The 15,393-nt window shown below is 38.4% G+C and overlaps 1 long non-coding RNA gene across 1 annotated transcript; it reads right to left on the bottom strand.

Moving 5' to 3' along the window:
• Positions 1 to 682: 682 nt before the first annotated feature.
• LOC143883612 (uncharacterized) lies at positions 683 to 14,866 on the bottom strand. Its single transcript, XR_013252441.1, has 3 exons — positions 14,564 to 14,866; positions 1,033 to 1,104; positions 683 to 884 (listed from the first exon to the last, which is right to left on the bottom strand). It is a non-coding gene; the product is annotated as an uncharacterized LOC143883612 (long non-coding RNA).
• Between the last annotated feature and the right edge of the window lie 527 nt (positions 14,867 to 15,393).

Consider the following 15,393-nt stretch of genomic DNA (forward strand, 5'->3'; position numbering starts at 1 on the left):
GACTTCGTCTTCGATGCCAGCAAAAGGCAAAAATTAGAATTTCTTCTGGGCTCACACATACACACACACACACACACACACACACACACACACACACACACACACACACACACACACACACACACCCTTATAACCTTAAAAGCACAACTCCTGCATTCGTTAGCCTCCATAGTCATCTTTAATCTCTACCTACACTCCCTTTTGAAGGAAGGTTATCCCCTTCCGGGATGATCGTTGTCACGCCCCATGACCCATAGGACCTGTGGCAGGCGCCGCACGCGCGCCAGGGCGAACCTCTAACACATGCAAGGCCGAACTGACAATTAAATCTCATCAGATTAGATATTAATGGTACAAAATATAAATTAATTTCCAAAGCAAAACTAAATAACCAAACAGATTCTTATATAAAAAATGGTCGATCCAGCTGGACGTCTAAGAAACCGGCAGACGTCCATGACGGACTTAGGCTCGACATTGAAATTCAAAAAACACTATTTGCCGGACATCCGGACTTCGTCCGCGATGCCAACAAAAGGCAAAAATTAGGGTTTCTTCTGGGCTCTCTCTCTCTCTCTCTCTCTCTCTCTCTCTCTCTCTCTCTCTCTCTCACACACACACACACACACACACACACACACATATATATATATATAGATATATGTATATATATATACACACACACACACACACCCTTATAACCTTAAAAACACAACTCTTGCATTCGTTAGACTCCATTGTCATCTTTAATCTCTACCAACACTCCCTTTTGAAGGAACGTTATCCCCTTCCGGCATGATCGATGTCATGCCCCGAGACCCATAGGACCATTGGCAGGCACCGCACGTGCTCCAGGGCAAACCTGTAACGCGTGCAAGGCCGAACTGACAATTAAATCTCATCAAATCAGATATTAATGGTACAAAATATAAATTAATTTCCAAAACAAAACTAAATAACCAAACGGATTCTTATATATATCCGAGAGTCTGAGAAAAGCACATATACAAGGTTAAAAAATATTAATTCTACCTAACCAACTACGAAGATCCCGGGTAACCAAATCTGTCCTGAACGATCCCTCTCCGGGCTCAGCCACTGAATCTGAAAAAATGTTGTTTAATCCACATCAGTTCTGCAGAACAGGCGAGTAAATACAGCACAGATGTAGCACGTCCAATACGAATTTGAAAATAACAGTTATCAAAGCATTTTAAATCATACCTTTCGTTGTGCATGGCTAAACATATGTACAAAACATACTATCAATGTCATAACATATATGTAAGCCCAAGGGTCTACTCTCCTATCTTGTTTTGATGATTCTAAACATAATTGATTGTGTTTTTGAATACTAATCAATTTGCTTTGAAGTGTTGTGTTTAAGATAGGATTGATCATTGAAGAAACCAACACACAACATGGTCATGCTTGGAGATATCCCATACAAGAGTCAAAGGAGCTAAGTGAAGCTCACCTCATCTCTCAAGCAAAGCATACACAAGATGGAAGATCAATTGAAGACCAAGACTAAAGAGAAGTTGAAGATTGCATAGGTATCATTGTACATCCTTTCTCTTTAGATTTCCAAGTCAAGGCAAAGTGTTTTCAACTTGTTTTTCAAAGAACACTTAAGAACTTAAAATGCATTAGTGAATGGTTATGTGGTGGACCAACATGTTGGGACCCTCATAAACATTCCAAAATAACCATAGGAGTTGAGTTCCAAAAGCTAAAAATCAAATTTGCAATAAAAATCAAAAAGTGCGGATTTTTAGGCTTCTCGGAGCTCCGAGCTCGGAACTCCGAGAGTTCCCTCGGAACTCTGAGAAAAGGTCCAGTAGCATCTGGACACTTTCTCGGAACTCCGAGACAATTTCTCGAAACTCCGAGAAATGGTCCAGTAGAAATTTTATTTCTTCTGGCCGTTGTCTCGGAACTCCGAGAATATTTCTCGGAACTCCGAGAATTCTCGGAACTCCGAGAATGGTTCTCGGAACTCCGAGAACCTCGCGACAGACTAAAAAATAGCCGTTGGGATTCAAATTAATTGTTGGTTTTTGATATGTCCACCCCCAAACGGTCATATTCTTTGGTGTGGTTATATATACAACATGTAGAGAAGTTTTTCACTCTCTCTTGATCTTTGAAAAACATCCTTAAGCATCAAAAACATTTGCAATCCATTTTAGCTTGAGTTTTTGTTTTTCATCCCAAACTTGCCTTTCACTTGTGAATCTTTTGAGTTTGGATATAGTAGTGCTTTCACTTGCAAATCACCATCTTTGAAGAGCAATCAAGGGTCTACAAAGAGCATCAAGCTTTCAAGAAGAAGCCAAGCTATTCTCTTTCAAATCTAGTGTAGGTGGCTAGGGCATTCCCTTTTTAATTCCCTAGAGAGCAACCGCTTAGAACTCGGCGAAGAAGGAGAGTCTTTGTAAAGGTGTAAGGGCATCCTTGTTTAATATCCCTTGGATTTGTAACCGCCTCGGAGCCGGGCATCGTGGAGGTCTCCTATAGTGGAATCCCTCAAGTGCGACCTTGAGTAGAGTGGAGTAGGCCGTTGGCCGAATCACTATATATCGGTGTGTCAATTTCTCACTCTTGCATTTCCATTATTGTTTTGGTTTGGCATTTCACTTTGTTCTTTCAATTATATTTGCACTAACCAAATATTTATTTAAGTGAAGAAAAATTCCAATTAGGGTTTATAGATAATTTTCAAAAGGCCTAATATTGAGTTAAATTCAATTCACCCCCCCTCTTGAGTATTTCAATTGGTATCAGAGCCTCGTCTCTATTTTTTTTGAAAACCCTAACCGGTTTAGAGTAAAGATTCAAAAATGGCAAACTACCCTCAACATCATGAAGGTTATTCAAACACTAGGCCACCCTATTTTGATGGTACAAATTATGGTTTTTGGAAAACTAAAATGAAAATCTTTTTAACTCAAGACTATCAAATGTGGAGAGCAATTAATAATGAATATATCCTACCCACAAGAAATTTAAATGATTGGACCGAAGCCGAACAACAAGCTTCGAATTATAATGCCAAAGCCATGAATTCTCTCATTTGTGCTCTATCTCCCGGAGAATTCAATAGAGTATCAAATTTGAATTCGGCTAAGGAAATTTGGGACACTCTAGAAGTCACCCATGAAGGAACCAATCAAGTTAAAGAATCTAAAATGAACCATATTTTTCGGCAATACGAACTTTTTCAAATGACACCCGATGAAACAATTGCCGACATGTACACTAGATTCACCAACCTTGTAAATGGATTAAGGGGACTTGGAAAACAATTTTCCAATAGAGATTTAGTAACTAAAATTCTTAGGTCCCTACCTTTGTCTTGGGAATCCAAAACCTCCGCAATCACCGAAGCCAAGGACATGAACACTTTGAACCTAGATGAACTTATAGGGTCCTTGATCACACATGAAATGATTTTCAAAACAAAAGCACCCGAAATCGAAACTAAAATCGAAAAAGGAAAAGGAATTGCTTTTGCTTGTAATGTAGGTGAAAGTGAAGATGCAAAGGAAGACATCGAGGATGAAGTAGCTCTCCTAACAAGAAGGATCAAGTTCTTGCAAAGAAACATGGGAGGCATGAGAAATAGAAGGACCAATCCTCCATTCAAGAAGAAAGAAGAAGTTGGTGATGGATCTTCTCAACCCCGATGTTACGGTTGCAAGAAGCTTGGACACATTCGCCCGGATTGTCCACTCAACAATGAACCTACTTCAAACAACCGCTTCAAGAGAAGAGAAGGCAAGAAAGGAATGTCCGCCACATGGGATGAGGAGATTGAAAGCGAAGGCGAACAAAATGATGGGGAAGATTGCCTATTAGCAAGAAATGTGTGCTTCATGGCCTCAACAAATGACAACAATGAGGTAAACACTTTAAATGATGTCATTATCTTACAAGAAGTTTTAGATTCCTTACAAAGTGCAAATGATGAACTTGAAATTCAATTTGATAAAATTGCATCACTTGAAAATTCTCTTGCTAACATGACAAAAGAATTTGGTTGGTTAAAAAAGGATCATGAATTCTTAGATAATGAAAATGAAAAATGCAAAGTAGAGATTCATGAGCTAAATGCTACCATTAAGACTTTGAATGAAAATCGACAAAATCTTTCTATTGAAAATAACAAACTAAAGCATGAAAACGGTAAACTATCTTTTGAATATGATGAACTCAAGAAACTCTTTGAAAAATTTGAAAATAGTTCATTAAAATTGGATAAACTTGTAAATCTTCAAAGAATGTCAAGTGACAAAAGTGGACTTGGACATAGATGGAATACCACAATATCTAACTATAAAAACAAACTTGAAAAGACCTCCTCTAGTAGTACCAAAATTTGCTTTTATTGTGGATTGTTAGGTCATTATAAAGTTGCTTGCTTGCATGCTAAACAAGATAAGATCAAATTGAACTCTAAAGTGAAAACAAATGAACATAGCAAGATTAGGAAGATTTGGGTACCTAAGGGATCTCACTTGCCTATTCCTATGTAGGTATGCCTTAAAAGCCACAACAAGAGGAACACATGGTACCTTGATAGTGGATGCTCTAGACACATGACCGGAGATCTCACTCAATTCGCATCCCTATCACTCAAGGATAGTGGAGAAGTTACCTTTGGAGATGACAAGAAAGGAAAAGTCAAAGGTGAAGGCACCATAGGTAACTCTACCTCTCCCATACATGATGTACTCTTTGTTGATGGCTTGTCCCATAATCTTATTAGCATTAGTCAATTATGTGATAATGGTTTTGAAGTTGTCTTCAATCCCGACAAATGCATTGTTAAAAATAAGATAAATGGAGAAGTAAAATTCATAGGGTCTAGAGACAATAACATTTATACAATTGGACTAGATGATCTTAGACTCCAAAAAGTGACTTGTCTAAATGCCATTAGTGAGGATTCTTGGCTATGGCATAGGAGGTTGGGTCATGCCGGAATGGATCTCATTTCGACCCTCTCCTCAAAAGAAAGTGTTAGAGGATTGCCTAAGTTCAAATTCATCAAGGATCACATTTGTAGAACTTGTCAATTAGGAAAACAATTGAAAAGCTCTTTTGCACCTAAAAATATGATTTCAACTTCCTACCCTTTGGAGCTACTTCATATGGATCTTTTTGGACCAATGAAGACTAGTAGCGTAGGTGGAAAGAGGTACGTGTTTGTAGTTGTTGATGACTACTCACGATTCACATGGGTCATATTTCTAGGACATAAAGATGAAACTTATGAAAACTTCCTAACATTATGCAATCAAATTCAAAATGAAAAAGGTGTTGCCATCTCCCACATTAGAAGTGATCATGGAACGGAATTTGAAAATGTACACTTTGACACTTACTGTAATGAACATGGCATTAAACATAATTTTTCCGCACCTAGAACACCTCAACAAAATGGAGTAGTAGAAAGAAAGAATCGAACTCTCCAAGAAATGGCTAGAACAATGTTGCATGAAAATGATCTCCCTAGATATTTTTGGGCGGAAGCGGTTAGCACCGCTTGCTATATCATAAACAGGGTATACTTAAGGCCAATCTCTAAGAAAACACCTTATGAGCTTTGGAAAAACTTGAAACCAAATATAAGCTATTTTAGAGTGTTTGGATGTAAATGCTTCATTTTGAACATTAGAGATAATTTACATAAATTTGATAAGAAGTCGGATGATGGAATATTCTTAGGGTATTCTTCTCATAGCAAAGCATATAGAGTATTTAATAGGAGAACCCTAGTAGTAGAAGAATCCATGCATGTGACATTTGATGAAAGAGAGCCAACACCTCAAGAAATGCCACATGATGAGGATGAACCCGTTGAACATCTTTTTCCAAAATTGAGTGCTCCTCCTCATGCATCTACTAGTCATACACCACCTAGTGAGGAAGTAGAAAATGAAGATGATGCCTCATTACCTAGGGATAGGAGAACATTGGTTGATCATCCTGAATCCCAAATCTTAGGTGATGCCACATTGCCAGTAAGAACTAGATCATACTATCGTAGTGTGAGCAATAATTTGGCATTCCTATCCGAATTAGAACCAAAATCCATCAAGGAAGCAGAAAAGGATGAATATTGGTTGATGGCCATGCAAGAAGAGTTGAGTCAATTCGAAAGGAACAAGGTATGGAGGCTAGTACCTAGACCTAGTGATCATCCAGTCATTGGCACGAGATGGGTGTATAGAAATAAATTGGATGAAAATGGAATTATCACTAGGAATAAAGCTAGGCTTGTAGCCCAAGGGTACAATCAGGAGGAAGGGATAGATTATGATGAGACATTTGCTCCTGTTGCCCGTATGGAGGCTATTAGGATACTTTTGGCATATGCATCTCATAAAGGATTTAAACTATATCAAATGGATGTCAAAAGTGCCTTCCTAAATGGCTATATCCAAGAGGAAGTGTATGTTGAGCAACCTCCAGGTTTTGAAGACTTCAAACATCCAAATCATGTCTTCAGGCTTGATAAAGCTTTATATGGATTAAAGCAAGCTCCTAGAGCTTGGTATGAGAGGCTTTGCACTTTCTTAGTTGAAAAGGGATTCGAGATGGGAAAGGTGGATAAAACCTTATTTATCAAAAGAGAAAATCATGATATCCTCCTTGTCCAAATCTATGTGGATGATACCATCTGTGGCTCAACTAATCAAAAATTGTGTGATGAATTTGCAACCTTAATGAAAAATGAATTTGAAATGAGCATGATGGGAGAGTTAACCTACTTCTTAGGACTCCAAATTAAACAATACAAAAATGGAATATTTTTAAATCAAGAAAAATATACAAAGGAGTTATTAAAGAAGTATGGCATGGATAGCAGTAAGACATCAAGAATTCCCATGAGTACTACTGCTAAGCTAGAAAAAGATGAATTTGGCAAATCTGTGGATCAGAAATTGTATAGGGGTATGATAGGTAGTTTGCTCTATTTGACAGCCAGCAGACCAGACATTATGTTTACTGTCTGTCTCTGTGCTCGATTTCAATCGGATCCTAAAGAATCTCACCTATCGGCAGTTAAGAAGATCTTCAAGTACTTAAAAGGAACCCAAAGTCTAGGACTGTGGTATGAAAGATCATCTTCCTTCACTCTCATCGGATATTCAGATGCAGACTTTGCTGGATGTAGAGTAGATAGGAAAAGCACTAGTGGAACTTGCCAATTCTTGGGTAAATCACTTGTTTCATGGTTTAGCAAGAAGCAAAATTCAGTAGCTCTGTCCACAACAGAAGCAGAATATGTGGCAGCTGGAGCTTGCTGTGCTCAAGTCCTATGGATGAAAAGCACATTGATGGACTATGCAATCAAAATGGAAAATATTCTCATCCAATGTGACAATACTAGTGCTATTAGCTTAACAAAGAACCCCATACAACACTCAAGAACAAAACACATTGAGATTAGGCACCACTTCATCAGAGATCACTCACAAAAAGGGGATATTTGCTTAAAATATATCAACACTGAAGAACAATTAGCGGATATCTTTACAAAACCCCTTAGTGATGATAGAATTTGCTATATCCGAAGTGCCTTAAACATATGGAGTGCGGATCAAATCAAAGAAATTGCCAAATAAATACTTTGTGCCTTTAACCAGCTTATCTATATAGTATTTATATATATAATCTTTGTTTGGTAGTATCTGCATGAATGAGATGTCAAATTTTTAATCTTAAAAATCACTCAATTGATATTCTTAGCCTTCTTAGTTTTTCTAAGTTGGAGAGGTATCTTCACTTTAATTAAAATACCTAACATCTTGACATATGTCAACATCTCGATCATGAACAGGTATATGTGCATTACTTGGTTATATAATTTTATACCATAAGCATTGATTCAGGGGGAGTTATCCACTCCTATTTTTTTTTACACCCTTTCTGTCGATGACAAAAGGGGGAGAAGTTTGAAATTGATTATCTATTCAATTGACTATATGCACCACTTGCTTATAACTTGTATCATTTATATGTGTGCATATATTGAGGGGGAGTTCTAGTATTCACTTGCCTACTATGTCACTCCACACACACCTCATAATCAATTTTGTTTGTCATCATCAAAAAGGGGGAGATTGTAAGCCCAAGGGTCTACTCTCCTATCTTGTTTTGATGATTCTAAACATAATTGATTGTGTTTTTGAATACTAATCAATTTGCTTTGAAGTGTTGTGTTTAAGATAGGATTGATCATTGAAGAAACCAACACACAACATGGTCATGCTTGGAGATATCCCATACAAGAGTCAAAGGAGCTAAGTGAAGCTCACCTCATCTCTCAAGCAAAGCATACACAAGATGGAAGATCAATTGAAGACCAAGACTAAAGAGAAGTTGAAGATTGCATAGGTATCATTGTACATCCTTTCTCTTTAGATTTCCAAGTCAAGGCAAAGTGTTTTCAACTTGTTTTTCAAAGAACACTTAAGAACTTAAAATGCATTAGTGAATGGTTATGTGGTGGACCAACATGTTGGGACCCTCATAAACATTCCAAAATAACCATAGGAGTTGAGTTCCAAAAGCTAAAAATCAAATTTGCAATAAAAATCAAAAAGTGCGGATTTTTAGGCTTCTCGGAACTCCGAGAATTTTTCTCGGAGCTCCGAGCTCGGAACTCCGAGAGTTCCCTCGGAACTCCGAGAAAAGGTCCAGTAGCATCTGGACACTTTCTCGGAACTCCGAGACAATTTCTCGGAACTCCGAGACAATTTCTCGGAACTCCGAGAAATGGTCCAGTAGAAATTTTATTTCTTCTGGCCGTTGTCTCGGAACTCCGAGAATATTTCTCGGAACTCCGAGAATGGTTCTCGGAACTCCGAGAACCTCGCGACAGACTAAAAAATAGCCGTTGGGATTCAAATTAATTGTTGGTTTTTGATATGTCCACCCCCAAACGGTCATATTCTTTGGTGTGGTTATATATACAACATGTAGAGAAGTTTTTCACTCTCTCTTGATCTTTGAAAAACATCCTTAAGCATCAAAAACATTTGCAATCCATTTTAGCTTGAGTTTTTGTTTTTCATCCCAAACTTGCCTTTCACTTGTGAATCTTTTGAGTTTGGATATAGTAGTGCTTTCACTTGCAAATCACCATCTTTGAAGAGCAATCAAGGGTCTACAAAGAGCATCAAGCTTTCAAGAAGAAGCCAAGCTATTCTCTTTCAAATCTAGTGTAGGTGGCTAGGGCATTCCCTTTTTAATTCCCTAGAGAGCAACCGCTTAGAACTCGGCGAAGAAGGAGAGTCTTTGTAAAGGTGTAAGGGCATCCTTGTTTAATATCCCTTGGATTTGTAACCGCCTCGGAGCCGGGCATCGTGGAGGTCTCCTATAGTGGAATCCCTCAAGTGCGACCTTGAGTAGAGTGGAGTAGGCCGTTGGCCGAACCACTATATATCGGTGTGTCAATTTCTCACTCTTGCATTTCCATTATTGTTTTGGTTTGGCATTTCACTTTGTTCTTTCAATTATATTTGCACTAACCAAATATTTATTTAAGTGAAGAAAAATTCCAATTAGGGTTTATAGATAATTTTCAAAAGGCCTAATATTGAGTTAAATTCAATTCACCCCCCCTCTTGAGTATTTCAATATAGCTATAGTTCACACAAAGATGCTCATGAAACAGAAGGCAGTAAACTATCGCTGCGAACCAGGCAGGTACAAAGCGGATCCATGTATACATGGTCAATAATTTTTTTTCTACCTCCATTGACAAGAGGGCCAACGAATTTATATCCCATTGGCGAGCTTACAAATATTGTCCAACTTTTCATGAGACAGATAAGAGCAACACAGAGTGTTGACTTCGTAATCTAAAATTCTTACATACCCAGGAGTTTCAAAGCACATCACAAAACATAGCATGGGAAACAATGCAAGTTTTTACATAGATAACATTTTCATGACAGATGCAAGGATAATGCTATAAGTGTACTGAATTACTCATCTTCGAACCCTTTTGTTTTCCCCTATTCTTCTTTCTTTCCCTCTACTCAGCGCTTGGCAACCCTAAATAATAGGGCTTAAGTAATCAATAGGTATTTAAGTACTTTACACAATACACACATCGGGGGTTTTCCAAATCAATGCCTTTCTTAGGTGTTAAACATCAAGTACAAGTCATATAAGGTGGTGAAACCAGGATTCAAAACCTGAAACACACTTTTAAACAGAAATTCATAATATCATTTTTGTGTACCCTTCAACATGTACAAAATCTGTCTTTTTCTTTCAAAACTGAAATTTTGTTATAATCATATATCTTAAAATATGTCGAACTAGGCTTAGTTCAAAACATAAAAGTTGTTGGTTAAAATATTTACAAAAACTTTCATGTTGATACCTCTGGCCAAATCTTGCCAGAAAAGTAACTCTTCTGACCTGATATTTCAAATAGGGTTTCAACAAAAACTTAAACCTTAAGCTGAGTATATATTTTTGTACACTCAACACTAGAATAACTCATAAACATAAACGTTGTTCTACATAATATTTCCAAAAACTTTTATGTTTATCACTCTAGTCAAATCTAGCCGGAAGTAACACGAAAATATGAAAATAACCATTTCATGTCTTTAAAAACTGCAGTTTAGTAAAACTGCTATGACTTTCTCAATTCAAAACCAAATCAAGAAAAATTTATATGAAATCGTACTAGAACAAAACGATCTACAACTTTGTAGTTAACCAATATTTCTAAAAATAAGCTTATATTATACGGGAATCAAAATAATATCGGAAGATAAGATTAAACTTACAATTTTAAGAAATTTCCTCTCTGTTTCCATTACCTTGTAATCAAACTTTGGTTTCAAATACATTTAGACAACAAATCAAATAACATGCATTTTATCAAATTTTTGTATGAATTTCTCTTGAATATTTCCTGTTTTTCTCTTCATTTTTTGTAATTAAAATGAATTAAGATGGATTTATAAGCTTTGCATGAGAGAGAGAGATGGCACTTGGATTTACAAGTGTCATTCTCTTCTCTCTCCCAGCCAAGCTAATCTCTAATACCTAAAATGCCCTTGACTATTACACTTAGCCTTTTATTAATTCCACTTGCGTCTCATAGCGAAGTTACCAAAATACCCCATTAACTTAAATAATTAAATAAATCAAATAATAAACACTAATCTCACTTAATCACTCTTATTCTCTAAATCGCTTAGGATTAATGTTAAACCCAAAACTTGGTCCTTTCATTCTCCCCTCCTTATTAAAATTTCGTCCTTGAAATTTTAAAACAACTTATTACTATTACACATCTCATATCTATACAAGCTTCCCATACCCTCTCATACCAGTATAGTTAACTCATATACTAATTCAAAATAATATATATATATATATATATATATAATTTCATTAGAACGTATAATATAGTTAATCGATCTCATACACATGGGTTCACCATATTGTCCCATACCAGTATAGTGGTCTCACATAATTACTAATACAAACATATAAGTTAACCATAATGTCCCATCCCAGTATACATAACTTACGGACAAAGTAACATATGCCGAGTATACGTGAGTTCGCTATACTGTCCCATGCCAGTACTGCTTACTCAAGCACCTCTACTTATTAATGGAGCACAATAATTCATTCTAATCTCTAACCAATGGCGTTCTCGGTCGACTCGAGTTCGTCACCAGTTTATTTTCGCACAATTGCCTTGTGTGTCATCCAGGCGTCCCCGGTACATACAAATCACTTATGCTTTCATCAATGTTGCTCCCTTTCTACCTCTAATACTAATTCCCATGGATCATAATTTATGCTCTGATACCATCTTTTCTTGTCATGCCCCGAGACTCACGGGACACGTGGCAGGCGACGTACGCATGCCAGGCGAACCTCGCACGTGTGCAAGGACCATCTTGAAATAGAATCTCATCAGATTAGAAATAAATTGTACAAAATATAAATCAATTTCCAAAGCAAAACTAAATAACCAAACTGATTCACACACACACACACACACACACACACACACACACACACACACACACATATACAAGGTTAAAAAAATACTAATTCTAATTCTTTTCGCACAATTGCCTTATCCAACAAAAAGATTTACAACTTCGTAGTTAACCAGAATTCCTAATAATGAGTGTATCTCACACAGGAATCAAATGAATCTCGGAGAACAAGATTAAACATTTTAAGAAATTTCTTCTATTTATCCACTGCCTTGTAATCAAACTTTTGTTTCAAACACTTTCGGACCAGAAATCAAATAACATGTATTTTATCAAATTTTTCATGAATTTCTCTTGAATATTTCCCATTTTTCTCTTCATTCTTCATAATTAAAATGAAATAATATGGATTTATAAGCTTTGCATGAGAGAGAGATGGCACTTGGATTTCCAGGTTTCTTTCTCCTCTCTTTCCTAGCCATGCTAATCTCTAATACCTAAAATGGCCTTGACTATTAAACTTAGCATTTTATTAATTCCACTTGAATCCCCTATGTGGTACCCGGATCCCGCGAGAGGGGTGGGGCGCGAGCCGCCGCGCTCTCTCTCTTGGTCTCTCGTACCCACGCGATTGGCGTGTGCATTTTAATGTTGATTTGAATTAATCTTTCCTGTGAACTTGGGATCACTAAGGCAATCCGAATTCCACACGAAAGAGACTGACAGAGTCGCCACCTAGATGTGGGATCTAGGACCCGTAATTAACCAGAAATCTAGACTCGCTACCTGGTTACGAGAATGGAAGGTATGGGGAGTTATCCGCCACATGCACCATTCCTGCCCGATAATCGGTCTTCGATTCCAAAAGCTAATTCTTTTAAATTTATTTTAAATGGCTCATTCAACTCTATGTTAATGTGCGAACTAAGTGACATGCATCCTATGATCTAATTTTAATGTGAATCCTAGATGTGTATCTTGATTTATTAATTTGTCTGGATTCATTCTAAGTGAAAGTTCTCCTAGAATTCTAATTTCATGGAAAATCCTAAGTGATTTGATTAAGCATTTACAAGAAAATTAATATACAAAACACCACAATTTGTTTGTGGTGCCGACTCGCGGGTGGTATGCCATCAGACATCCAAGCTGCCTACGTACCCAAGCCTTACTGGGATCAGAGTCGACGTAGTTCGGTGCACCTAAGCTAAGCTACATATGCCTAACTCAACTAGGACACCGATCTAGACGGGATTGACTGTTTCAACAGTTTTAAGAGAAGTTATTTAATTCAAGTTGAGGATTTTATTATCTTAGGATTTCATCAAAGATGCTATATGATCCTATCTAAATGCAAGTTGTCCCTTAGACTAATGCAGGTTAGCCTACATCCTAGTTTACTAGGCTTGTCCTAGGGAAAAACTGGATGACTAGTGTAACTTGACCTATGGCACGGTTGCTATACATAGCAAGCGTCCGTGATGAGGCTGGACTCCTAACTCTAGGACTCCCTAAAACTTAGGACACAACACGACACGACACCATTGTTCCTAAATTGGGCTCTAAGGGTTCTTACGACGGAAACCATAATCCAATGGTTCCGAGAGACACGAGATGAATCGAGATGATGAATAGTGTGAGGGAATGGGAAAGATAGAGAAAGGTGCGACTGAACTTGGGAGTGCCAAATTGCCTACGTACCCCGTGATGGGGATCAAGCCACACGTAGTTCCACTGGCGAGGTTGCTTGGATTTTGGAAAACAGGTTTGGTATTTGGATCAGGAATCGGGTTTGTATTTGAGCATTGGACTTGAGATTCAAAAACATTGATATAACAATGGGATTTTGGAATTGGGAATTTGCATCAAAGAATTGAGCATATTGGAATCATCAAGGGTTTGAATTTTCGGAATTCAAAGTGGGCGGGCTTATGAGATTCGGCCAAATGGATTCAGACATGCGACTCGGATTGTGTTGGGATATGACTTGGTTGGATTGGGTTAATGGTTAGGGTCAAGTGAGTCGGGTCTAAGTTAGGAGCAAACCCGAGACTAGCCATGGTCTAACTAGGAGGAAGCAGGGTACAAACCAGGGTGCGGACCAGGGTGCACCAGGGTGCGAACCAGCAGGGAACCAGGGTGCGAACCAGCAGGGAACCAGGGTGCGAACCAGCAGGGGAACCAGGGTGCAACCAGCAGGGAACCTGGGTGCAACCAGCAGCGAACCTGGGTGCAACCAGGGTCTAACCAGAGTGCGAACCAGCAGGGAACCAGGGTGCAACCAGCAGGGAAGCAGGGTGCGAACCAGTAGGGAACCAGGGTGCGAACCAGTAGGGAACCAGGGTGCAACCAGCAGGGAACCAGGGTGCGAATCAGTAGGGAACCAGGGTGCAACCAGCATCGAACCTGGGTGCAACCAGCAGCGAACCTGGGTGCAACCAGGGTCTAACCAGAGGCTAACCAGGGGGAAAACAGACCCTACATGCTTCCTAACATGGTTTTTCTTTTAAAGTAAAAGATATGCATGAAAACAGACCCTACATAGAATTGAAATAAATGCCTACCTCTTTGGAAACCCACTTTGTGTTTGATTTTTCTTTGATGGTAATTCCTTGAAGATGATTCCTTGCTTGATAATGACTGCTTTTGATATATATCACCCAACGTATAGAATCACCCGATCCGGCAAGGATGGCCGAACCCTTGAAGAGATGAGGGAGAGGGATGAATTTTCTAAGAGAGGGGTTCTTTTTCTTCTTTTTCATGGATGGTGGGATGAGAGGGTATTTATAGGAGAATGGGATAGGAGGTTAGGTGAGGTTAGGTGAGGTTAGGTAAGGTTAGGTGAGGTTAGGTGGTTAGGTGAGGTTAGGTGAGGTTAGGTGAGGTTTGGATGGTTAGGATGAGAGGAGAGGTTAGGTGAGGTTAGGTGAGGTTTGGATGGTTAGGATGAGAGGAGAGGTTAGGTGGTTTTGGATGGTTAGACCCAGGTCAAGATCTGCCATTGATCTAACGATTTACGGAAATCGGGTCTCGGAATGGAATCAGGGTTCGGGCTATGAAGTGACCCTATCTTATTTTGTCCCGATTGATGATCCGTAAAGTCAGATCAAGATATTAATGACCTAAAACATATATTAGGTTATTGTTGGTTAAAGTAAAGCAAAATGTGGGTGTCTACAGATGCCCCTCTTTGGTAGAGACGACGTAGTCATCGAATACCAAAGTTAAAATGACAGAACCATTTTGCGTAACTTTAATCGACAAAGGAACCCCCTAAACACAATGCAACCTAATATAATGCAAGACCTTAGATGAAATCCTAGAATTGGAATGCAATAAAACAAACCCGCTGCGGTGCCGCTGGCAACGAGAGAAATGGGATACCATTTTC

Source organism: Tasmannia lanceolata, unplaced genomic scaffold, assembly GCF_043159265.1.
Source record: "Tasmannia lanceolata isolate RefF3 unplaced genomic scaffold, GAP_Taslan_0.1 ptg000008l, whole genome shotgun sequence".
Taxonomy (NCBI): domain Eukaryota; kingdom Viridiplantae; phylum Streptophyta; class Magnoliopsida; order Canellales; family Winteraceae; genus Tasmannia; species Tasmannia lanceolata.